Source organism: Ursus arctos, unplaced genomic scaffold (assembly GCF_023065955.2).
Source record: "Ursus arctos isolate Adak ecotype North America unplaced genomic scaffold, UrsArc2.0 scaffold_14, whole genome shotgun sequence".
Lineage (NCBI taxonomy): Eukaryota > Metazoa > Chordata > Mammalia > Carnivora > Ursidae > Ursus > Ursus arctos.
The window spans coordinates 51,711,556-51,737,765 of NW_026622808.1; the positions used below are offsets into that span (position 1 = coordinate 51,711,556).

Sequence of the window (26,210 nt, forward strand, 5' to 3'; positions counted from 1 at the left end):
CTGCATTCCAAGCCCCTGAACTCTCAGAAAGACGAACGTGGCAGCAAAAGAGCGAGCAATCTCTCCCACGGCACCGTGGCTATCAGGGAGATCTGAGGAAGCAATTTTGAAAATTGTCAGGTGTCTCTAGCCTGCCTCTGAGTGAGACGCTCTGTAAAGTCCTCAGCATTTCCTTTTTGGTTTTAAAACTGCCCATGTTCCAACTGTTTCCTGCTCTAACCAAATTAAGGGAACAGTACAGATACAAATGCCGTGGAAAGATATGGCAGCAGGAAAAGTTTACAGAGCTAATTTTCAATTGTTTTGGCAAAACAGCTTGGTCCACTCCTTCAGGTCTGGAAAGCAATCAGCTTCTTAGCAGAGAATGGGCTACTGTATCTTGATGAGTCTGGTTCAGAAACCTGCTTTATGGTCTTTAGTTTGTGCAAAGCTGCTATCGAGAGGTCATTGTTCCAAAGAGGCTCCTGGCTGAACTGTCTTTCATGAGCAAGGTTCGACAACAGCCCTTCAAGAGGCAGACTCATAAAACAGTAACAGGGCAAGTCAAGAGATTCAAAGGAAATTAAAACATTTGAAATCCCTACAGAGAGATGTGGCCTGGACACACAACCACACAAAAGAAACTGGAAGGGGCACATTAGAGAAAGGGTTAAGTACACTTCACCTTGAGTTGCAACCGCTCTGTGAGCTCTTCCCAAACCCGGGCTCATCTGGAGCTGCTGGTGGAGCAGGGGCTTTCCTGGCCCTGAGGTTCAGCTCAGCTTGTCCATTCTACTGTGCAATTACAGAATCAATAAAGCATCCCTTTGAAACTCCCTGGACTAGTGCCGACACGCAGACAGGAGTCGGCTGACTTTTTTTTTTTTTTTTTTTTTTTTTTTGCTATTTCCGTTATTATAGCCGGCAAACCTGACGAGAAGGCACCAGAGCTCCAGCAACGGGCTGGGCCAGGAGGTGGCCATGAGGTCCAGCTGCCCGCGGGCTGCCCCTGTGCTCTGTGGTCCACGCACTCCCCAGCAAGCTAGCCCGTGGCGGGGACCACCGCACCAAGGGGACCCCAAGGAAAAAGTACAGACCAGTCTGGATCGGCTCTGCCTTCCCCACTTCGGTGGGGTGGGCGGGAGCAGCGGGAGACTATTTTTTTAAGGAAAAAAAAAAAAAAGACATTCTTGGACAGGCTCACCTGAGAAAGACTTTTTTTTTTTTTTTTTGGTCTGCTCTGAGCATTTCAGGAATCAAAGGCCTGTGCCAAGAAGCAAGCAGCCAGGCGGAACTCGGCACTTGTGTGTGTGTGGCTCGTGAGAACTTGGGGGGTGGGGTGGGAGGGGGGTACTGAAATGTCCCTGTCCATCTGTTGATGTCTGGGTGGCAGAAAATATTGAAATAGAAATAGAAAGTCAGAAAACTGCTTAGGAGCAAAACCTGAAAGAGTATTGTATTTGAAAGGGAATGTTAGACTGATTGTATAAAAATGGAAAAACAGAATTAACATGTTCCGTAATGATTCGTCTGTGTTAACTAAATATTGAGCTGAAATTTGGTGAAACCCTCAAAATAAGACTTTCCAAGGAAGTCGCTGTCTTCAAAAATCGTTGTCACCTCAAGTCAGATAAACACCTCCGCAGTGCCCTATCTGACTCACCTGGCGGACGGCCTTCCCAGTCACTTTATTCGAGAAAGCACAACATTATATGCCGTGTACTCCCCATTCCAAACCCACAAGACAAGCCCATTACCAGCATTCCTCAATACATATTTGCATATCCAGTGAAAAACAAAATTCACCATCTTTCCAAGCTGCTTCTGCTCTACTGGGAAGCTATAAAAACTGGCAACTTGGACAGATGAAGATTCCTCTTTCTCATCCAACCAATCTCACCCAGGATGTGACACGAGAGCTTTGCTCGAACGGCCCTCCCGCTCCGCTGACCACAATCCCGGCAGAGAAAGACCACCCTGGGAACGAGGCAGTTCAGGTTTTTAACTGGCTCCCTCCTGACCATACCCAAAAATAGCCAGCCTCAAACCACGGAGAGCCTGACTCAAGGACTTGCAGCGTGAACGATCTGAGCATGGCTAACTCAACCCGACAGTCCTTACTTATAAAATAAAGACCACAGCCATGCACACATAGTAAAATGAGCAGGCGCAAATCTGGCGCAGTATTTCAAGCCGAGTGAATAATAGTACAAAAATATCAAAAAAAGAAAGGTTATGAAATTTTATAACAGATGACAAATTGGTAGCTTTTCCCCGCTTTTCTGGAATGGATTCAGTAACAGATTTGAATCTTGGGTTTTGATGCTTGTCTGTGATACACAGGGATCCCAAGTTCAAGGGGAAAAAACACACAAAAAAGGAGTAGTTATCTGCATAGTACTTCACGCAGGATCTAGCCTCTGCTCTTTACCCTAGAAATGATTCAATTCCTTATTTAATTCACTTTTCCTTAAAGCGACATGAAATATTTAATTTTAACTTTTAATCTTGGGTGTCTTCTGTACTTGCAGCTCTCAGACTTCGGTCTAAAAGATAAACCTACCTGCTCAGATTGCAGGGAAACCAAGAGAAAGTACTGCATTCTGCCACTTTGGAAGAGAGGCTCAAAACTCTGCCTTATGGTGTCTGTCTGTCACCCAAGCTCCCTAGGCTGCGGGGGAGGTAGCCACACGTTTCTGGGGCGAGAATGTCCACAGGGGAATGCCTTACGGGTCACAGGCCCAGCTGCCTGGGGAGCAAGGCAGCAGCCACAACCACCAGGGAACACGGAAACGATGCCAAGAGCCCCCACCCCCCCCCCCATTTCCATGAAACACCTTCCCAGACTCTCTCCCCCAGTGCTTTAGTCTCATTGCAAAAAAACATTTGGAAGGTGCCTGGTGGGAAGAAGCATGCAGGGAGGGGACCCTAGAGGAGGAACCAGGAGACACATCCCTGGACTGCAGGTAACTCTCGGGTGTCCGGGGAAGGAAGACGGACATGCAAATAAGCCCCGGAGAGAGAATACAGACAAAAAACGAGCCAGCTGCCCGAGGAGCCACGCGAATCCCCCAGGCAGCAAAGAGCTCAGGGTCCTTTCTCTGGTGGCTGAGTAGGAAATCAAGGAAGGTTTCAAGAAAAACAAAGTCCGTGACGAGTAAGAAGCAGAGCCAGCACGTGCGCGCTAGCCAGGAAGTACCTGTGTGGTGAATGTTCTCGGTGACCTCAGCTTCACTCCAGCTCGCGGATCCGAGCTGCCGCGTCCCGGGGCTCACACAGTGCTAGGCCTGGCGCTAAGCTACGGCCTTGGTGCAGTCAATCCACGCGTTGACTCTTGCCCATTTTAAAGACAGAAAAACTAAAGCTTAGAGGGATAAGGTAACTTGCTGGCTTCGCCAAGCTAGTAAGTGGTGAAGGAGGGACTTGAGCCCTGTCCACTGGGTCCCAGGTGGCCCTACTATCTGGTTCGGATGCTTAGTTAGTTCAACCAAACACATTTTCCGCAGGTGTTTGCTAAAGTTACTAGAAACTTAAAGAGCTCCTTAGTCCCAAGTCCTCATTTTATAGGTGATAAACATACCCATAGAGGAAAGAAGGCCAATTTTTCCACAAAGCCACCCTAGTCACAACCCACCCGGCCTCTTCCAGACCATATTTTTCTTTCTACATGTTTATTCTGACTTTGCTGTGTAAGTGACATGGGAAAGCAAAGCCATAAAGTAAAAAATAAAGACTACACTTAAACCCCACCATCTTGCAACTCCTGGTCCCTCACTGGCACCCAGGGAGCATCTCCAGAGCCACCTGAGAAGCTGAGAGAACCTCCAGCAGAGTCAGAGGGTCCCTGACGGCCACCGGTTGTAGAAAACCGACTTGTAGCGGATTTCTTGAGGGCTGAGCTCTGTGTGAGAGGGACTGCTCAGAAGGAGGGACTCCTGGTCCACTCTGCTCAAGGAACTTCAGCTCCTACAGGGCAGCGAGTAGGGCCCATCACGATACGCAGAGGGTCAACCCTCGACCTCTGTGCTCAGCGCACAACAGCAGCCCAGCCCAGACCCTGTATCGCCTCACTCCTTTCCTGCATCCAGCTCGTTGGTTTTTCCGTCTCCTCCCGAGCTCGGCACTCAGCATATTCCCCTGCCTGCTCCCTGCCTTGCCAGCCCTGAGCCAGCTTCTGACCTTGCGCCCCTCCCTGCTCTCAGAGCACAATTGGCGCACCCCTCCCGGGCCCTGGCCCAATGACCCCCATTCTTCTCTCCCTTTGGAAGCTTCCTTTTCCTGTCCCTCCCTGTCTAATAATCTGCTCCTATTCCACTGGGTCCCCCTGGGCTGACGCTGCAGCGAGCAGGGCAGGGCCCAATCTGTCTCTGGCATCCCAGCTCTGGTTTAAAGTGGCTTGAAGTATGGCTCGCCCAGTGCCCGCAGCACGGAGTTCCTCATCACAAACTCACCCCCGTCCTTAAGCACTGTCTCCCCCACCACCACCACTGAAACACCAGAACTCTCAGCATTTATATTCATTTTCAGGCTTTAGTGTGGCACTCCTAAGTCTAGCCTTCAAAGCAATTCAGCGCTCAACTCTGACAGGAAATGTGAACATGTAAAAAAAAAAAAAATTTTTTTTTAACATGATTTGGCTGAGGAGCTATTCTTTGCAATGTTTCCAAGGATGAACCAGCATCTGAGCTTTAAGATGGGTAAAATGACAGTGGGTTTGAATGATTCTAATGGTCAGAGTATCGTGAGCATCTTGTACCTGCATTGGTATTTTGGGATCCTTAGGTATTTAAAAAACAACGACAAAATTGGTGACATGAATGACGTGTTTTTGTCCTTAATCCCCCGCCCTGTGACAAATCCAGAGCAGATCAGGGATGATGGGAGTAGATGTGTATGTCAGCATTCACCCATCGAATGGTGAAAGTCAAATCATAAACTGCTGGTGTACAAGGACCCTGAAGACAATCTATCAACGTCAGCCTAACTAGCTCAACTAGCTCAACTACTTTAGGCATTGTTTTTAAAACTATAAAATCAAATAGCAGATGCCAGACTTTTGATTTATCTCTTTTTCTCTAAACACACAAACACTCTACAACGTGTCCGTCCGAAGAGAACAATGTCTCATGTTTGTTACCGTCATGCACACACACGGTCAATCAGGGAAACTTTATGGGGTCAACCACGAGAAATAAAAATGTTCCGGGCTTCCCAACACATCCAGTCTCTGACATCACACATCCGAGAGAGGGCAGGCAATGGAGACCTGGAATAATCCCGGCTTGTGCAGGGGAAAAAAGGCCTGTAAACTAAAATAAAAACATACATTAAAAACGTGCATGTTGTACAAACAGAATATAAAACACGTTGACTGGGGCTTTAGTTTCCTCCCTGGTGAGACAAGCTTCTCCCAGCTTGCTGTGTCGTCTGAATCCCTGAGAATCCTTCTCTCCCTTCCTCAGAAGAGCAGCTCCAAGGTGCCATGCAAGCTTTCTCTTTCCTGACAGGTTGGCTGGCGGATGTGAACGTCTCTGGTCTGCAGGTAACCAGAGCCTGCCTGCTCTCACCTGCACTGTGGGCCATCCCCGATGGCCGGGGGAAGCTCACTTATCACCGGCCACGTAGCCATGCCAAATGAAAGCCCAAGCCACATTACAGCTTCCTGGCTGGCTTCAATTGCCATCGTTTATCTTCATATGCCTCAAGTTCAGTGTCTGAAAATTATTTAAAGGCCTAACACCATAATGAACATTTCTGCTACAAACGACTTAAAAAAAAAAGAAAATCACAAAGTATTACGTTTCTTAGGTAAGGCACCCAAGAGGAGAAGCAAAGACATCAAGAATCAGAGTTTTGACTGGTAAGTTTACTGTCCAGGCGAAGAAGCAGGCCATATATATCTAAAAAGATAAGCTACCCTGAGGAACTATGACTTAAATGCCAAATGGAAGGTACAGGAAAGAGTGAGGGCTGAGACCTAGATTCTAAAGGCCCCAGGGGGCCTAAAGCCCCCACGCCGCCGCCCCGCCCCAGGCAGGCTCACCGGTCCCCCCTTCTGCCCTAGTGAGACCCCTGCACACTGCACTTCACACTGCACTCTCTGGACCCGGCTCCGTGCAAGTCCTACCTTCCTCTACAATGCACGTCTAGGAATGGGCTTCCAGGTCCAGGAAGTGCCTGAGGCCCCAGCGTGAAAACTGTGAGTGCGCTGGCACGTCGCGATGCCAATTACGCAAAACAAAGAAATGTACGCAAAGCCCCGTATATCCCTTCTGGACACCGCGTGCATAAAACAGCAACCCCAGAAAGAGGACACGGCGGAACCTCGCGAGAGGAGGAGGGAGCAGACCTGAGCTGTGGGACAAGAAGACACGTCTTTCATCGTGAATGTTCTATTGCTTAAAGGTAACAGAGGAGAGGTGAATCTGACCAAACGTCAAAGTTACTAATTCTGAGGGGCAGAAAAGTGGGCTTTTGTTTTACACAAACACAGAGAGGAACTTTTCAGTTTCACATAGGGGCTCATGACCCAAAAGAGTTTAAACCCCTTGACTTCCAGACCCCTGTGGCCTCTGTGTATCTCTCTCCTTTGATCTCCTATAGCCAGGCAGGAGGTGACAAATTCACAACCCATCCTGTTGAGCTTCATGACATTTCTCCCATTTTTAAATTGACAATTAAATACCTCCATGTTTTTTCATTTGTCAGTTTTTCTCTCTCCTCTTCAACTGAAGTTTTTTTGAATTTAAGAAACTTCTACCTGCCCTGCTTCCTCAACTCAGTCTCCCACAAAATAGTCAATAAATCAATGTTACTAAATGATATGTAAGACTAAGAAACATCAAACAAAATGTAGCAATGAGACTGGTTTGGCTACTTTTCTGGGGGGGAAAAAAAAGCTATTCTCCGAAGCAGTAAATATTCATTTCCACAGCAAGGGTTTATCTCCTGGGTGTACGCGTACACACACGCACACAATGATTTCTCAGTTTTGCCAGTCTTTCTCTCTTAAGAGCTTAAAGTAATAGACTTTAAGGCCAAAAGAAAAAGAAAACAGAAAGGAAAAGAAAGAACCCTCCACACACATTAGCGCTCTTTTATTCCACAACGTACACATTTCTGGATTTTCACCCCCCAAGAGTATGCGTTCATGCCCTGCAAAAATGTATAATTATTCCAATGAAACACTTCCCAAACTAAATTTCTGGTATGGGTTCTTCAATATGTCAAAAGCCATTGTCCCCCAACCCTTTCCTCATTCCCATCAAAAAGGTTTCAATTGGAAAACTCTACCTATGTTCAGAGTTCCCTCTGAGATCAATAATGCATATTACTATACTAAAGTCTGAAAAGCCCTAGAGTTAAAATAAAAGAGATTCAGCCTGGTACAGACCAGTGCTTCCCAGCTTATTTTAACCAGAGAATAGTTTCTGCATGGAACAAATTAATATGTTGAGGAACTCATGGTCTGAGGATCACAGGGTAGGACATGCTGGCTCTTATGATGATAATATCTTCTGGATTTTACACTACCGTCCACATTTCAAATATCCCATCCATTGTCCCCATAAATATGACTCATTCTCATAAAATCGGAAATCCTAGTTTTAGATTCATAAAATATGGTCCCTATTACAATGCCATGCATTTCCATAAAACCCTTATGAATCAATTCACATCACCTCTTGTAATACTAAAAAGAGTAGGATAGAAAAATTTCAGGGATTAACTTCATCAGCCCCATAGTGTTAAACCAACTGCAGTCATAAACCAAACCCAGACCCCGTCCTCAAAGAGTGATAGATAACAAGAATGCACCAGAAGTATCTTGAAACCAGCTTCTCTTTCTGAGTCTCGATGAGCCTGAGTGGAGACGTGCGTGCAGGAATAATGCAAAATGTCTACTGTAACAATCTCATGGGGTAACTTCGGTACCTATCTACAACACAGAAAACAAAAACTGCAGCCCCACTACCCATCAAAACAATGCCAATTAAGGCAATATTGTTTTTTTCACCTATCAAATTTGGAAATATTTTCACATAGAATATCCCATATTAGTGGCATCTGGGGAAATGGGCCTTCACATACAAAGCTGATAGGAAAACAAACTTGGTATTATCATTCTGAAAACAAGATGGATTCACTACTAAAATTTTGCTGTCTCTTTGGTGCAAAAATTCTACGAATACATGAAAACAAATCACATAGAGTTCAGGCATACCAAAAGCCTAGAGCAGTTCTTCACTGGGCTCTCTCAATCCACCAGGCACAGCAGAGGCATCTAAGGGGGCAGCAAGGTGGGCTGTCAGCACACAAATGCAGCAGGGCTCTGAGTGTCCCCGAGGCAGAGGCCATCACACAACTCCGCAGCAGCCTGCCATCGTCTCTCTCAACCCAGCAGAAAACTCAGGCCCGGCTATGGAGGGGCATGTGCTTCCAAGTCTGAGATTATCCTTTGCTCAAAGAAGAAGTGCTGTGATACCTCTGGCATAAAAAGAAAGGAGCCCCAGGGCACCTGGCTGGCTCAGTTGTAGATCATGCAACTCTTGATCTCTCGGGGTCATGAGTTCAAGCCCCAGGTTGGATGTAAAGAAGAAAGAGAAGAGGAGAGGAGAGACAGAGGGAAAGAGAGGAAGAGGGAGAAAGAAAAGAAAAGAGAAAAAGAAAAAGAGAAAAAGAAAAAGAAAAGAGAAAGAAAAAACGAAAAGGAAGAAAGAGCAAGAGAAGCCCCAACAGACCAGGAATCAGAGCTGACTCCTCTGGATGGGACACAGGAGACCCAAACCAAAAAAAACCCACAAAAAGTCAGAGAAAAAAAGAGCTGTCCCAAAGGGATAGGATCCCCCTGCAGACAAAAAGAAAAGCCTGTTCCTGACAGGTGAAAAGCTCTGTCAATGAGACCGAGTGGAAGGGAACCCGAGGAAAGCTTCCAAGATCCTCTGAAGGGAGGAGGAAAAAAGGAAAATGACAAAGAATTATTTTCAGAAGTCACGTATTTTTGCATGATTCAGCACTAAAATCTACCTCTAGGATTTCTACGAAAATAATGGAATAAAAGTAAAATAAGAGAAATACGTATTACCTTCAGGAAAATGTACACATCTAACAAATTGAGTCCCTCACAGGAACTAGAAGGGATGCAGTAACAGGAAGACTCTTTCGGGACAGCATGCCTGGCTTGGCTCAGCCCTGGATTGTTGGCTATTAAAAAATGGATTTCTGAATTAAAGGAGGAAGGGAAGAAGGGAGGGAGGGAGGGAGGAGTGTTGCCCCATAGTCTTCATTTTCTGGCAACCTAGTTTCATACGAGCTACAATGGCCTGAAAGAACTGGTGTCTTTGGATTACTTTTAAAAATGTGAAACAGCAAGACTAGTCCTATTTCCACTTTATTTATCTACCTTTAAAGAGTCACCTGCTGTGGCATCAGTCCCTGTGCATTCCATTATCTCTGCTGACTCTCCATCTTCCCGGCCATCAGCGAGGAACCCTTGGCTCACAAAAGGATTGAACATCATAGCACAGCAGAGACTGCGACTTCTGGCCACCTTCTTCAGGCTCCCCTCCACTTACGTCTCCAAATATTGGGACTGTCCCTCCCTTGGGCTTTTTGGACTCACTTTTACACCCTGGGTATTGATGGCCAAGATCTCGTCCTCAGGCACAAGGCTTGGTAGGCCCATTGTGTGAACAGAATTACGTAGATTTAGGGAGGTTTCTGTCTAATTGGGAAAAAAAAAATGGGCGGAAAAAAGCAGTCTCCATAGATACAAGCTTTTCAACATATTGCTTTTCTGCTCTCCTGTTTTCTTACACTGAGAATGTCAAGGCAGAACCGGAATATTTATAAGTAAATTACACGTTCCGCCCATCCCTCCACACCCTGACTGGTGACACCCAGCTGGAAATTCCGAAGACCACAGATCTGCATGGAAGGTAGCTGGGAGACAGGGCTCTGCAAAGGAAAGCAATGAAGGGAGCCTCAGGTAGAAGCTACGCCATGCTAGCCAAAGCGCTGTGGGGAAAAAAGAGATGGTATGGCCCTTCTCACAACACATCTTCCTCTTCGCTGCTTCATTCAATTGCACAGGGATGTGACCGTCCACGTAGGTGTCAGATAGGCAAAGAGGGGGCCAGGCCACATGCTTCCACAGACACAGAGCCCAGTCAAGCAGCATGGATCCTGGCGACAAAGTGATCAAGGTGTGGTTATTTCTAGTTGCCTGAGTGCGGCTCACGCAACCATGGGCGCACAGATACAAATGATTGCCTTGTACCGGTCCCGGACGTCTTAGTGTGTGTCCACGTGTGCACAAAGAAGGGGTGAGAAAAAGCATCAAGGGCAGCAGGTGAGGTAATGAAACGCTTCAAGAAAAGATATGAGTGGGATCGAAGAACAGTGGATTCCGTTCCCCTTGGCTGTAGAATTACCACACAACGGGGCGATTCCACTTCTGAGTATATAACCAAAAGAACTGAAAGCAGGGACTGAAGAGGTATTTGTACACCCATATTCGTAGGAGCATTATTCCTAAGAGCCAAAAGGTAGAAGAAACCCAAGTGTCCACCTACGGACATGTCATCTATACATACGATGGAATATTATTCAGCCTTAGAAGGAAGGAAATTGTGACACATGCTACAACATAGGTGAACCTTGCGGACATTATGTTAAATGAAATGAGCCGGTTACGAAAAAGATCAATACTGTGTGATTCCACACATCATCAGTACCTAGAGCAGTCAGATTCATAGAGACAGACAGCGGAATGGTGGTCGCCAGGGGCCGGGAGGGAAGGGTGGGGAGTCACAGTTCCAGGGGTAGAGTGTTTCAATTTTGCAAGATGGAAAAGTTGTGGAGACTGGTTGCACAATACTGTGAATACTACTGAGCTGTGTACCTTACAATGGTTTAAGATGGTGAGTTTCACGTTTTATGTATTTTAACATGATTAAAACTTTTTTAAAAGAAGAAGAAAACAAATCTTGAAAAAAACCAAAGACCCTGCTCCTTGGATTTTGAAGTGAAACTGATACTAAATGAATAAATAGCCTTGAAAATGACCATGTGTACTTCAGGAATCCCTCTTTCTCGTGAGATGACAGGACTTGAGTAAGTACTAGTTGTTTCAAAAACAAACTGCATTCTCTGCGGCCAACAGCATGAAACCATTCTGTAAGGTACCCCTCCTGTTTTCTTTCCCCGTGTTCTCAGTTAGAGACCTGGCGTAGCTGTACCTCCATGAGGGTAAATAAATTTGCGTATCATGGCACAGCCCCTGACACAGTGCCGTCAGGATCCCTGGTTCTCGGCAGGGATGATTTTGTGCCCCTAATCCCCGAACTCCCCCCCCCCCCCCGGGGATGTGTGGCAAATGTCTAAAGACAGTGTGGCTATCACACAGGGGACAGGAGGGAATGTTACTGGCATCTAGTGGGTGGGGGCAGGGGTGACTCTGCACATCCCACAATGCACAGCACAACCCCCACAACAAAGAACTTTCTGGCCCCCGGTGTCAACAGTGTCAAGGCTGAAAAATTCTGCACTAGACTGGCCTTGGAATTCAGACGCCAGGTTTGTGGCGAGTTTTGTTCTTCCTTCTGCACATAGAGCGAGTCTGTAGGGCGAGCAGTTACTAGTCTGCTAGGTGTGATGCTAAATGCTCTCTGCCCATTACTTCATTCTGTTATATTAGGAGAGATACTGCTACAGTCCTAGCCCTCCTGGGGAAACACGTTTGGAGAGGTCAAAGAGCAGTCCAAAGTCAAGGCCACTGCGCAGCAGACCTCCAGAGTGGCATTCTTACCTCTACTTCCTAGACCCGAGTGTTCTAGGACTCTGTGAGAGGCACATCAAGAGACCGAAGTTCAACAAGACACACTGTGGAGAAGGCTGTCCCAGGGAACAGTTAAACCGGGCAATTCCCACCCAAGCCCCGTCAGCATCAGAGCAGCCTGTCAACCCCACACGAGCTATGAGAGAACTTTAAGATTCAGGGGGAAAGTTTCAAAAAACCCATTTTTCTATATGTTATAAAGGTTGGTCCACTCTGCCCAATGTTATTTGCATCCAGAGGGCCTCTTAACAATTAAGTTCCTACTAGTATCTTCACCAGAATCTTCTAATTCAGAAGTCACTCCTAGGTCGGGGGGATGGGTGAAGCCAGTGAAGGAGTGATCAAGAGGAACAAACTTCCAGTTTTAAAATTCGTTAAGTCATGGCGATGGAAAGTAGAACACTGGGAATAAAGTCGATAATACTGCAGTAACTTTGTATGGCGACAGACGGAGACCACACTTATTGTAAGCATTTCGTAATGTATATAATTGTTGGTTCACTATGTACACACCTGACACTGATATAATGTTGTCTGTTAATTGTACTTCCATTAATTTTTTAAAAGTATGATCTTAAAAAGGAAGTCACTCCCAAACCTCTTAGAAGAATTCCCAAACATGAAGCATCTCAGGAGGCAGAGCCTGATACATCTCTAGCTACCGGGTCTGCCTGTAAGATGATTATGATTCCTCCCGAACCACCCGGGGTGACTCATCTTCTTCCTCAAGAACCCGCTCAAGCTTGGCGCACCGCTTCCGTGAAGCTCTTCCATACAGTCCAGTTTGACCTTCCTTCTGCACCAGTGCTACGTGGTAAGCCCTAGTCTACACGTACTTCTCTATCTTAACCATTAGCCAACCAGAATGCAACCTCCTTGACAAGAGGACTGCATACATCTTCTGTGCCTTTGTATATACTTTATTTGTCTGCCATATTTTACAAATAAAGACAATTGGCTTAAAATTATGTCCAACTAGCACCTTTTGCAGATGGTTAAAGATCTTTAGGAGCCAAAAAAAAATAAGATATCAAGTAACACATTGGGGGAGACACCTATATGAGGACATTTGCAATTTCCTCTGAATCTTGAGAAAGTCCAAGTAATTTTGGCAGACTTACAAGAGTTTCTGAAAAGCAGGGATGAATTCCTTAGTTGCTTAAATCAGTCACAAATCTCCTGCAATGAGTTGAGCACTTGGGACATCTGGGCAAAGTGACACGGGTACCAAGGTCCTCTGTATTGGTATCGTCATGCACCAAATTAGCCATGGCCTCAACAAGTAAGAGAGGCTTCCTCCATTCCATGGTTTTGGTTCTGTGTTTTGAATTTGCTTTTAACAACAATCATAGCCACTCCCAAAGTCAGGATTTACCGAATCCTAGATCACTACCTCAGAAAATTCCTGAAGGGAAGGGAATGGTGAGTGAGGAAGCTTGGCAAATAATAATAACAGTAATAATGATGATGATGATGAAGAAGATGATGGTGACAATGATGATGGGAGAAACTATCGAAGGAGATTCTCAGACCCCATGAGCAGCCTACTGAGTCAGAATCTCCAGGGGTGGGGCCCAAGCACAAAGCTTTAACAAGCCAGCCCACGTGGTGATTCTGAGGTGCACACCGCTCCCCTACGTCTGCTGTTCTCGATTTTTAGCAAGCATCAGAATCACCTGGAAGATGAGATGAAACACCGATTTCCAGGCCACATCCCAGGTTCTCTGATTCTGCAGGTACCTCCTGGGGCCCCAGAACTTGTATCTAACAGGTTCCCAGGTGATGCTGATGCTGCTGGTCCCTGGTGACTTACTGACTAGAGAAGTGAGCTGAGAACCTGGAGAGGGGAGATTTAATTTCCATTTTATATCCTTCTGTGATTCCTCCTCATCTTGTGGGTATGTTTTCATACAGAGAACAGAGAATATTCCTCAGTTTAGGAGAAAATCATCTGGTATTATAGTACGATAACTTAAGAAAATACCAGAATAAACTCTTCAACTGAATACTGCTTCCCTGGCGCCCTTCTCTCCCAACCTTCTACAAGACCCCCCAAGGCCAAAGGCACCCCAAACTTTGGGCCAGAGGTCCAGCACCCAGCCTCCTGGCGAGGGGCTTCCCCAGCCCGGCCCGGACTGGTTTACAACTCCAACACTGGCTACCCAACATCGCAGCGTCTGCCTTCACCTCCAAGGGACTCCTCTCTGAAGCACCCGGTACGACCACCTCAGCTGGCACATGGTTGTTAACGATCGGAACGGCCCGCGTCAACCACAGCTTACAGTACATGGGACTCAGCCCACTTCCCTATTTTAAATGCCTAATGGTTATTGCTGTGCCCAAACACATCTGGAGGGAGCTGGGCCTGCTGGTTGCCTCTTGCCCCACCGTAGGCCCTCCTACGAGGGCGCACTCGGCAAACCCTCCAAGTACAGACAGGTTACACAGTGTTGCTCCATGTCAGAGCGGAGGCCTCAAACAATCAAGGATTTTTTTTTTTTTTTTTTTTTTTTTGGAGAAATGATCAAACCCGGGGGTGGGGACAGAACTTCCTGCAAGAAACCGCATCCTGAACAAGCATCGCCACGACTCACTGTAAATAAATACTCTCTCCTTGCAGCACTTCCGTCAACTGTCAGGGCCCTGGCTCCAATCGCCTTTCAAGTCCAAACAGGAAAGGGGGAAAAGAGAGGGAGATGGCAGATAGGAGGTTTAATTTGCTTCTTGCTGCAGTTTTCATTGGTGGGGCGCTTCCAATTCAGCACGACTGCCAGCTGCCTGGAATTGCTCCTGGACCCCACTTTTTCCTGTTAACCTTCATAATTGTATTATTACGGGCCAGCCCACAACTGGCCTCCCCAAGGCTGGGGAGTGCGGCTTCTTCCCTGGATCAGATAAGCAGCCCGAATCGAACAGGCTTGCTGCAGACAGAAGGCAACTGACGCTTGCAAGGGATGCTCTGTACATGCCTCTGCTGTAACTCTGCCCAAGGGATGGGGGCGGAGGGGAGGTGGCCGTGGGGACAGCAGGGCAGAGGGTTCAAGAAGGAAACAAGTCGGTGACCTCAATTTTCTAGAAAACGAATGTGAAGGATATCCTTTTCAAAGTGCATCATGTGGCTAGGTTGGGAGCGATACGCAAAAGGAGATGATTCCTTTCATTTACAGCAATGATGACTATTTCTCGACTGTGCAGCAGATACGACACAAAGGGTGTTAATACGCCTCCTCCCCTTAGTCCTCAGGTACCTGTGAGGCAGCTACAATAACCTCCATTTTACAGATGACAAAACCAAATTTGGGACAGCCAAAGAAACACATGCTGATTCACTAACAGTAAGTGGTAAAAGCAGAACTCTAACTCAGTTCTGTCTGAATCAGGGCTGCCACGAGCAGCTGAGAAGGGTGTGCACTGAACAACTCAACAGGTGCCACCCATATTGTTGGCAATGTAAATGGCAGCCCCGGTGTCCTGCTTGCTACAGTTCAACCACATAATACACTGCCTCCCAAAGTCTCTGAAATATAAAAATGAACTCCATTCGGAGAACTTCTCAAGTTCTGAGATTCTAAGGTTGTCTGAACTCCATGACATTAAAAAAAAAAAGAGCCAATTTGTCCTTGTATAAGGGCCCTTCTTTGTTGCATTCCTGACAGTTTTCATTTCTCATTTGGGTCTATATAATGGGACCAGGCCACATGTCTGTTTTCACAAAGTACTGATAGCACCAATGCCTGGCACATAATGGGCATTCGATAAATACCTATTGAAAAGAACAGGTGAATGAATAAATGGATGAACAGAAGAAGCTCTTGCTCTTCTCCAAGAAGCCTGAGCCCCATGGAGCAATGGGGCTGAGACTGGCTTCCAAGGAAACTACTGCCACTCTTGGGCACTGCTAATTTTTCTTTTTTTTTTTTAATGTAACTGTGGAAATGCAGGCTCATGCAGTGGTGGCAGCAGCCCGGGTTGTAGATGGTGATAATATAATGTGTTGTTGGCAGCCCAAGAGGAAACAGGGAAGGTAATGAGCAGGAAAAAAGCATGTTCAAGAATGAAGGAGTGGGTGAACCTCGTAAACCCTTCGCAGACAGGACATGCCCCTGGAGCCTCTGCCCTGGGGAGGGAGGGAACCAGGAGGTTTGCCTGAGGCAGAGAAGGTGGCTGGAGACAGAGCTGAGGTGCCCAGGGCACCTACTGCCACACACAGGAAAAAAAATTAAATTAATAAAAGTAAAAACGAAGCATCACATGTAGCCGTGAAGTGTTATTAAAACGCTGTAATGTCTCAGAGGTTCCTATGAAGTCATGTTCTTACAATTCACTCGTAAGAATTTAAAGACAAAATTATATGCCTTGTAATTCTCCAATGAGTATGTTTTTCTATGGATCCCATTGTTTATATGGGATGCACAGCTTCCAGAAAGTTTAAATCATTTAAGGGATTAAAAAAACTGGCACTTTCCAGAAATCTAACTGCACATTTCTCAGCGGGAGCAACTGTCAATACTGATTATGTCCACAAACTCATGTAGACTGGTACGTACATTTCAGGACACACTCGCTATCAGGGTTGCAAACTCAAAGGCCCACAGGGGCCAGGGAAAATGCAGTTAGGCAGGGAATCAAACACGAGGGAGTGGTGGAAGGCATCCCTAACAGAACAGCTTGACAAGTGCCATCTAAAGGGGCACCTTGGCCCCAGCATGGGAGAAAGGCTGGTGTTCCCCCACCTTTTGATTTGTCAGAAGAAACCAGAAATCCGGGCCTGACTTAGGAAAGCCCAGTGACTGTAAGTGATAAACTCAAATATCCTATTTAGAACAACGTGCAAGTCAAACAAAACCTATTTGTGACCTGACCACCTCTGCCACACACACGTCTACACATACACCAGGAACGACCGCTGCTTATATCCAGCCACCGGATGACCAGGCGCTCCGCAGCCAACATTACCGTGTTAGTTCACAGGGTTCCCCGAAGAGCTTACAAAGAATAATGCCCATGTTAGAGATGAACAAACTGAGGCAGGCAGGTACCTGGGCAGTGACTGGCAACCAGATGCCATGCGGTTAGAGTCAAATCCAAATGGAAATCACTGCAGTTGAAAGGAAAGAGGTGGGGGGCCTCGTTCCATGGCATTTAGAACGCCCATGTGCTCAACTGTCCTCTACACATCTCACTCCCAGGGACGTGAAAGCATCAAGGCCTATAGTCCAGCTACCACACACCAATCGAGAGGAACTAAATAAATAAATAAATAAATAAATAAATAAATAAATAAAAATAAAAAATAAATGTGGATGAGGCCTCATATTAACAGCCAAGTTATTAAAAGGAAGGCCATCCATGCTAAGAGTGCTTTACCTGCTAAGATGCAGGTTATAACAGATCTAAGAAGAGTTCTTCCAAAAGAATCTAGCCTTTTTAATACATTTTTATTAAACTTGCATACTCACCAGGATGCGAGAAGGTGGATATCCGTTTCTTTCCCTTTTGTCCTACTCAGGATCAGAGAAATTTCAACGCTTTACAATCAACCAGAGACAAGTGTAGGCATGTTCTGAGAGAAGAACGTGAAATGACTCATTCTTCCAGTTTTCTCAAACCAATTTCAGCTTTACGAAAGAGGCTTCATTCATACACACCACGCATCAGTCAGTGCCAGACCCCACAGAACCCCTCATGGGCTGATGGATGCAAACGCTTCCCTGCTAAGGAACGTGAACATTGCCAGCCTTGGGGAGGGAACCCCAGTGCAGAAGCGGGCTCCTTCTAAGACTTTGGTCTTAGTGACTGACAGTTCCCCCCTGCTCTAGCAGGAGATCATTCTCCCCTGACCAGAGTTCAGCATTCCTGCTGCCTCTCCTTCCCTACACACTCCTCTCTGAATGGCTTCCATAAAGAAATGTACAAAATCCTGCTACAGTGAGTCTATAAACGCATGGTATGGGCACTTCGTGCTTTGCTGGTCCTGCAAATGTAAGGCTGTGGACTTGTAAGACAGAAGCAAGACTTAAGAGGGAAATCCTGGTACCTCTTCCAAAAGGCACACTGTACCTATAATAATGTCCCTAGACAATAAATGGAAAGGTTAGGCAGTGGTTAAGAGAATTGGTATTAAGAGCTCAAGGGTTAGGCTCTGTTGTTTTCGAGCTGTGAACTTGGGCAAACGATTTCATTTCTCCAAGCAGTGATTCCCTCATCTGTAAACCAGTAGGCAATAATGGAACCTACTAAACCAGGTGTCCCCGAGAATGAAATGGAAGGAATTCAAAGAGAGCACCTAACAGGATATCCGTACCTAGTAGGTGGTGGTTGTAGTGTTAGAGGCAAAAACCATTCTTACCAACTGTTTTACTGTCCTGAGTTAAGATGCCCATTATAAACTTAACTTCTCCTCTTTGAACACCAAATTATCATTTCCACAATTTCGAGCCAAATAATTGCCAAGTATTAATCCTTCCAAACCTGCTTTGCAAACTTCAATGTGGCGATGCCAGCACATGTCTTTTTAACGGAGGCCATTCGCAACTGTACGACTTAATAAGGTGTGTGGCATGCAAAGTTTGTTAGCCAATGTCAAACCCTAGCTCCCATGGGATCAAAGAAAAAAAAATACATGTTATGACCAGACCTAATGCAAAATTGCTTTTCAGTTCAGAAACAGAATGCCTGCCAGCTCAGAAAAGCTGCATGGAAACAGTGATTGAACAATACTGTATAATCACATTTTCTTAATTCTGATAAGAAACACAGGGTAAATTACAGAAATAGCAAAAAAGTGGATGTGCTTCACCTGGGCCAAAGATTTTTTTCTATGGCAAACATGCAGCCCAAAAGGAGTCTTCCAAAAGGATTATGGCATGGCCAAGAACTAGGGGAAGCAAGCAAGGTACCCGGGGTACAAACTCTAAAGAGGCGCTCACTCTCAAAATCAGGCCAAGCTCAAGGTCTGCACCTGAGGTTAAGTGCCTCCTTAAAGTTTGTCCATCGCCTGCCTCACCCTGGTCCAGGGTTAAGGGACATGGAAGCCCCATGTGACTTTCATGCATTCCTATGTGTGGCAGTAACTTGCAAGGAGGTACCAAGATGTAAACACATGGGTAACATTATAACACATCTCTCCCTTAAAGGCCAGAATTTCCCTGCTGGGAGCAGCCCAGGCAAGTGACAGTCTTCTGGAATCTTACCAAGTTCAAAGGCAGCCCTGCACAACTTTGTGAGCATTTCCTACACGACCTCTTCTCTTGTCCCACACAAATTAGGATGAACTCCATAAGCAGCAGAAAATCCCAGTTATTTTTGCCAAAACCCTAAAGGAGGAGGAAATGCAATGTAAAAGCAAAAGGGGCCACTTACTGATCATGCAATCTGACCACTCAAATTGAGGACTCCTTTTTCTTTTCACGGGCTGCTTGTAAATGAGTCATTGTTTGATTAGATAAATATTCATAGACTTTATTTTTAGAAAAACTAAATAATAATAAAGTAGAACTAAATGCATTCTAACACAGATCTTATGGAACATGGGGTAAATAAAAGTTTTACAAACAGAAAAGTAACTTAAGGCATGCCATTTCTTTTGAATTGAGCATTAAAGGGAAAAGGGGCTTTAAAAACATAAGGCCCGCAGTGTTCAAAATTTCCTTTCCGGTTTTCCGTTTTAACCTCACAAAGCCTCATTTACAAATAAACATGTTTCTAAATACATAATACATTAGAACAAGGGGTAGGAGGAGGACAAAGAAAAATCACACCTGCATACCAGCGTCAAAATGGATATATTCCTTATTTTGATTATTTCACTGAAACCACTTTGGTTAGAAAGGCTTAAACAAATAGACTCAAAACTAAAAAATTACAAGTGCTTCTTTACCTCCATGCTGGAAATTTTAGGACGCGCTTCACTAATGATGGGAGCAGAAACACTGCACGCGGATAAAGAACCAGGACAAATGTAATAAACTTGGCTCTCCCCCATCCACCCTTCTCTGTAACTTCTCCGTAGAACTGCTCACTCATCACCAATGAACGCCGCTGTCGAATGCCCCGCGAATATTGGTATCAACCCTTGCATGCAAATTGCAGGCACGATGCCATATGCGTTGTGTAGCTATGAAATAAGTCAGGGTGTCAGGGTGTGTGAGCACGTGCCTCTCTCTTGTTGCTGAACATAACAGTTCATGGTGTCCAGCGCGTGGTGAACCTCTTGGCTCACCGTCCCCTCGCTATCACTATATTAATGTGGAACAAAAGTAAAGAACAGCATAAGAGAAGCTCCTGTCTAAATACCACTGAATTCCATTTCTCCTGAAGGAATAAAAGAAGTGATGTGATGAGTTGGCCATTTTTTTTTTCTGTAAGGGGGGGAGGGGTCGGGAGAATAAACAATTTCATGGAATTTTTTTTTTTTTTAGACCTAATTATATACTAAGCAAGAAGTAATTTTTCCCTCCTGCCTACATTTTATGTTTTGGGCACTTCCATTTCATGTCCCTTGACACCTTTTCCAATAATCCATCTACTTGATATTGGAAAGCCTCACATGAATAAAACTTTATGGCACTACAGGCGTTTAGCCTTCCACTGACATTCCTGGCCTGTTCAATTCTGCAATTCAATCAAAATCAAATCTCAAAATCCTCTTGTCAGCCAGCACTGCTTTCATATGCCCGAGCCTTGTGTAAGGATAACTGCATCCAATCTTCCCCCCAAGCAGTGCTTATATTGTTTTATTACAGTTCAATGAGTGGAGTTCAAAATTGCATGCAGCTGCCTACCACTGTGGCCGGGCTGTGTGACGCATGGACACAAGTATTGCCCACCAGGCCTGAAATCATTCACTTACTAGCCGGCCAGAAAGACTGGGAGCACTTCTTTGTATGGAGGAACATCCCGTCTGCTAGATCTAAAGAGGGTGATGTTAACAGATCAGTCCCTTTATAAAAGGATTGTGAGAGCCCAATGAAATGCAACTCAAATGTGCTCAATGTTAAGCATGTGGCTAGGGCACATAAAAGCAAAGATAAACCCCAACATGCACTACTTATTCTCAGAAAGCTTGTGAAGGAAGATAAAGGGATCCAGGATAAAAGCCATCTTAAAGAATTTTTATATGTGTTTTAAATGATAGAGCTTCATTTCAATGGGCTTTTTAAAATACCCCCACTATTCCTTTCATCGAAACAAAAAGACAAAACACAAAGCCAATTAAATACAATTTAACCTGATGAACAATACAGTAATTAAAGCGCCAGTAGTTTGGAAATGCTCGGGATGAGCAGGTGGGAGGCAGAGGGATGGTGAAATGGCATTAGGGCCGGACCGTCTTCTTTTCGACACAGGGACAAACACGTCAAGTGAGTGGCCTTCCCCTATTTTAAAGGCAAACAGAAAATGAGGAGAACATACTAGAACCAAAAAGGAAGACAAACCGAGTCTCATTTGTCTAAGTGTTGAATCACCAAGCCATTGTCAAATGGGAAAAAGAAAAATGTTCTAGCTAGAAGAGGAACTGCCAAAACCCCAAATAAAAATGTATGGGCTAACTCCATGCTACCTTCGGGTTGGTAATTCACAAGTAAAACAATGGATTCCTAGGGTGCAGCTTTCCAAGAAAAGAGAATTACACCTCTCTCATTTATGAAGGCGTGCATCTCCTGGGCAGGTGGTCACACACCTCTCTGTGGCTAAAGCCAGTGCCAATAAGGTAAAGATGTATGTGCAATTGCAAAAATCTTATCTGCGAGGTCGCTAAAATTAAACACCCTTGGAGCCTCCAAACGTTGAATTTATATCCATTTCTAATACCTACCACCATGTATCTTTTGAAATACTGCCATCAAAGCAAACTCTAAAGGGAATGTGAAAAGCTCTCCTATACAGAAATTCCTTACACACCATGCAAATTAGTCTCAAAACTAAATAGTTAGGAGTTTAAGTATTGAGTTAATCCCCAAGCCGACGACGGGGCAAATGTAAATGTATCCATTCGGTTGCAGTTATGTTTACAGGTAGCCATTTGGAAAACCGACTGATTCACATATCATGATATCTCATTTTTTAATGACATGGGCAGATCCACAGAACCAGCAAGCCGGACAGGGAAAATTCAGAGTTGGCGCAGCAGTGGTGAGTTTCTAGGTATAATTTTATTCTCTCCGGGATAAATGATGAGGGTCAGGCTTACCAACCCAAAGGAGGCTCTTACTATATTGTAATATCTGAAAGGGCTGATCTTTGAGGGATAGGCATACATTTTTGAATGTGGACACAGCCTTGGTCAAGACCTGTCATTCTTTGATGGTCACAGAGCCAGGAGCACCTGCTTCCCTCCCAAGGCAACTGCAATGAAATGTTATTGTGCAATAGCTTTCCACTGCTAAGAAAATCAGCTGGTGTTTCCGGAAAATGGAAATGAATTCCACACACTGGTCTCCCTCCCTTCCTCCCTCCCTCCCTCCCTTCCTGCCTCACTCGCTGGAGTCCCATGGATAAATGAACAAATCTCCGATGCACTCAAAGACCACTCTTGGTAATAAGACTCTACTCTGTCTTCTGGCATCAACGTGGCCCAAAGTCCTGGAAACACCTGGATTAGATGGAATGAAAGAGTGATGTTGTCTGGTTCTCCACTCTCTCCAACCAGCCGGCTCACTTCTTTCAAGTCACCTGTGTGGGCCCCATAACAAATTGAGTCTGACACCCTGGACTGCAGACTACCTCAAGTTACTTCCGGTACCCAAATTCTACGACCCTATTATATTCAGTGATGTTGAAGCCAGTTCTCAGTCAATGTTCCCACACTGCCTACTTCCTCATTTCCTAAGAAAGGAGAAAAAGAAGAATAAGAATACATATATAGCTTTGAGATAAATGTCAGTAACATCTAGCTAAACATAGACAACAAGAATAAAGCAGAATCCCTCCCCCAATCTCATCCCTACCAACCTCCAGTTTCCTATATGCCTACCAGGCAAGGGAGTTATTGGTTCAAAACATGAATTATCAGATACATTCTTCAGGCTGAATGACACATGCAAATGGATATTCTGAGAACTGGTTACCTTGGTTATCCTAACAGCTAAAGCAGATTCACAGTGTGATCCAGGCAACCCCGTAAGCTGAATCAAAGGGTAGGTTGTAATAGGATTTCAACACAAGGAGCAAAGAAGGCCTGATACCGACAGACTCATAAAGCTCACTTCAAAGTCTAACTCTTGCTTTTTAACAAAGGAAACCAACCTCCCCCACCCTTCAACCCAGAGACCTTGTCCAAAGTTACTGAGATGATCCAATCACCTTCAGGATCTAGAATCCTATTCTCATGGGAGAAATAGCATGCCCAAAATGTGGCTGAAATTTCGAGCTGAACCCAATGGTCACACTCCTCTTCCCAAGTGCCCTGGAATAAAGGGAATTCACAAATTCATGCCAAGCTCAGTAGCTTCCATCTTCCATAGCCAAAAAAAGTCATCAAGTAAAGACTCCCCCATCCCTTTTCATGTAAAAGATAAAGTCCCCAAAGCTCTTCACGAACCATATGTGTGCTTAAGACAACGAAGGGGCTGCAACTCTGAGGCTGAGGTGGTGTGACGTTGAGTTATCTCCACCAAACCACCTCTTCGGCCGTCAAATCCTTTACAAAGCAAATATTTCTACTGTAGCAGCAAAACCCTGAGCTAGGCTGCTTCTTCTCTCACCTCCATTTTGCAAGATGCCCCAATCCAGTGACCCTGCAGTTTAGAACCGCCTTTGCTCTGCTTTGTTACATAACAACAGCAAGAGAAGAGGTAAGAGAAAGCGTCTCCGAAGAACCCTAACTGCCCCTTCATCCAACCGAGGGGACTGTACTCCTACCGGATGATCAGAGCCTGGGTCGTTGGAGCTAATTTAGATCCTCTGTGCCTCCACATACATGAGGAACATCACCTGTATTTTCACTTCTTGTGAAAATCCTCCTTACTGTTCACAGGCGTGGTTAGACACTAAAGCAGGAGATGAAGCAGAGACAGACAGGTGTTCGGCAGAAAACCGCACAGACAAAAGTACCCAAAGAGTCGCTTCGAATTTTTTCCTTCCTTTTCAAAACCTCTGCGATATAAGTGATTGCATCTTGGTGTCCTGGGTGTGGCCCAAACAAACAGCATGGACGTGACCTAGAAGTTTATTCGAGATGTAGGGTCCCCGGCCCCACCCCGGACCTAAAGACTCCAAACCTGCATTTTTAACAAAATCTGCAGCTGATCCCTATACATAGAAAGGAATGAGGAATCCTGCTGTAGAAGAATTTTGATGCAGTTGCTCTTCACGGTGGGATCGTAAGGATGATTCTTGGACTTCTAGAACCTACGTAAAAGTCTACGGAATACCTGGATTCGAATCGCCAGAGGAGCTTATTAAAAAATTAAAAATCAAACAAACAAAAAACACAGATTTCTAGGTCCCCTCTCAGATCCACTGAATCCTAGAATCACTGGCACTAAGGTAGCTGTGGGGTCCACAGCTTAAGAACCCCTGCACAACTTCAAATCGTGCGTCTTGTTCTGGGCTGTATTTATGGGCTGGTTTCAATCTATTGCTAAAGTGATCAACATACTGCAACTGTGTTATCTGCAGAAACTTCAAAAAGCATGTCACAGCTCTGTATATGCCCCAGAGTAAATGGGGCAGGGACACTGTTGTGGAATTCTTATGAACGATATACATCTCTTTACAAATAGTCGATTTCTTAAAGGAAACGTGTGCATTCGCAGTAACATACATGCCTTTAGTGCTAAACTCTTCTTAGAAAATGACAGGCAGATGGGGAAATGTCTGCACAAGCACATGTCCCACCCCACCCCACCCCACCCTCATCTGCAATACAGAGGCACACACAACCCAGGGTACGTCTCTATGTACACACCCCTGTGAAATAAACAGACGAGCTACAGAGCAAAAGCACTGTCCTTAAATCTAATATTCACTTTTTATCTAGAACCAAGCCAACTGACTTTAACAAGTAGCAATAAATAACCCACTACATGTTAGCTTTTAGTCATTAAACACCCTTCCCTTTTAATGAAAGAAAACTTGAAAACCAGCTCTCAAAGGGGTCCTAAATAAAAACCCCTTAAATGTTTAAGAAAACACTGCTTTTGATACAAACTGGATGAAACGAATGATGAAAACTCTTCAGTGTTGAATGGGTTAGGATTTCAAAGAATTAACTAATTGCACTGTGAAAAAGCAAGACGCATTGGCTTTCGAGTCCCTCCCTCACTTCATGCTTTCAGAGCCCCAAGTTTTGAAGTTGGGAGGAAAACCCAAATGTTCTTCATTAATTTGAAAAGTCAAAATATTGTAAAGGGTTATACTTCCAACAGTTTCAATTTCCCTGCTGCAGTTTACCTAAAAAAGAAAAGCACCATTAGTAATAGTTACAGGCGGGTATGTGGGGGGAGTCCCTACACTTTTATGCTTTATCTACCACTGCAGATCTGCAGGGATATGCAAGAACAGTGCAATAAACACTACCGTTTTACTTTTCAGTCCAAAGTGTTCTTTTTCATTCAATTAAGTTATTAAAACATGACTATAATTTGACTACCTTAATAAAACAAGAAAGCAAGCCTTCAGGTACAGTAATTTGGACAAAGCACTTCCAAACAGCACGGCCCTAAAGTCATGGCCAGCTGAGGGAAAGGCGTTAATGCCCGTCCGAGAAAAGAACAAGAGTTGCCCTTGCTTTGATGACTGCAGTATTTGGGAGGGAGCAATAGCCCTTCCCCAGCAGGGCGGTAGTGTCCATACTTCTTGATGAAATCGACAAACTAGCTATTCTGGCTTTTACTTGTGGGCAGCAGGAACAACAAAGAAAGAGAAAGAAAGGGGGACACACAAAAGTCTGGCAAAACAGGAAATTTGAGGAAACTATTTCTGAAATGTAAATAAGGTTTTCTGTTACTTTCATTATGGCAGAAGCAAAGAAGCTACATTCAAAGAAAAGTGCCGGGTTTTCCTGTAAACTCTTAATTTTTCAGACATGAGACTTGAGTTTATAGTGTACTGAACTGATATGTTACATACACGTTGATAGCATCACAATAGTGACCAAAATTTATTTTAAGTGTTCCTTTGACCCTCGGCCCTCTCTTTTTTTTTTTCCCTTGGGGGCCGTGAAAGCAGGCTGTTCGAATCCCAGCTCCTCCACACACATGGGACTCAGGACACTGTATGTATCTTCCTTAACATAACTTTCTTCCCTGGAAGCTGGGGATTATAGCAGTTCCTACTTCACAGAGATATTGTGAGACACCTAAATTACACAGTGACTCAACTACATAGCAAGGGCTAAGTATGCTAAGTATTTTTATTATTAACGAGAGTCTGGGCAAAGCCTCTTAAA

The 26,210-nt window shown here is 44.9% G+C and overlaps 1 protein-coding gene across 10 annotated transcripts in view; it reads right to left on the reverse strand.

The window, feature by feature from the left end:
• FOXP1 (forkhead box P1) overlaps positions 1–26,210 on the reverse strand; it is a 571,962-nt gene that overhangs the window by 429,626 nt on the left and 116,126 nt on the right. The window contains exon 1 of one of the 10 annotated variants that reach the window (XM_048226560.2): positions 3,179–5,976. The exons of 8 other annotated variants lie outside the window; for them this stretch is intronic. The gene's annotated coding sequence lies outside the window, so the exon portion shown is untranslated. Of the gene's footprint in view, positions 1–3,178; positions 5,977–26,210 lie in introns of those variants that run through there. One more of the 10 variants, XM_044385012.3, reaches the window with a different exon arrangement.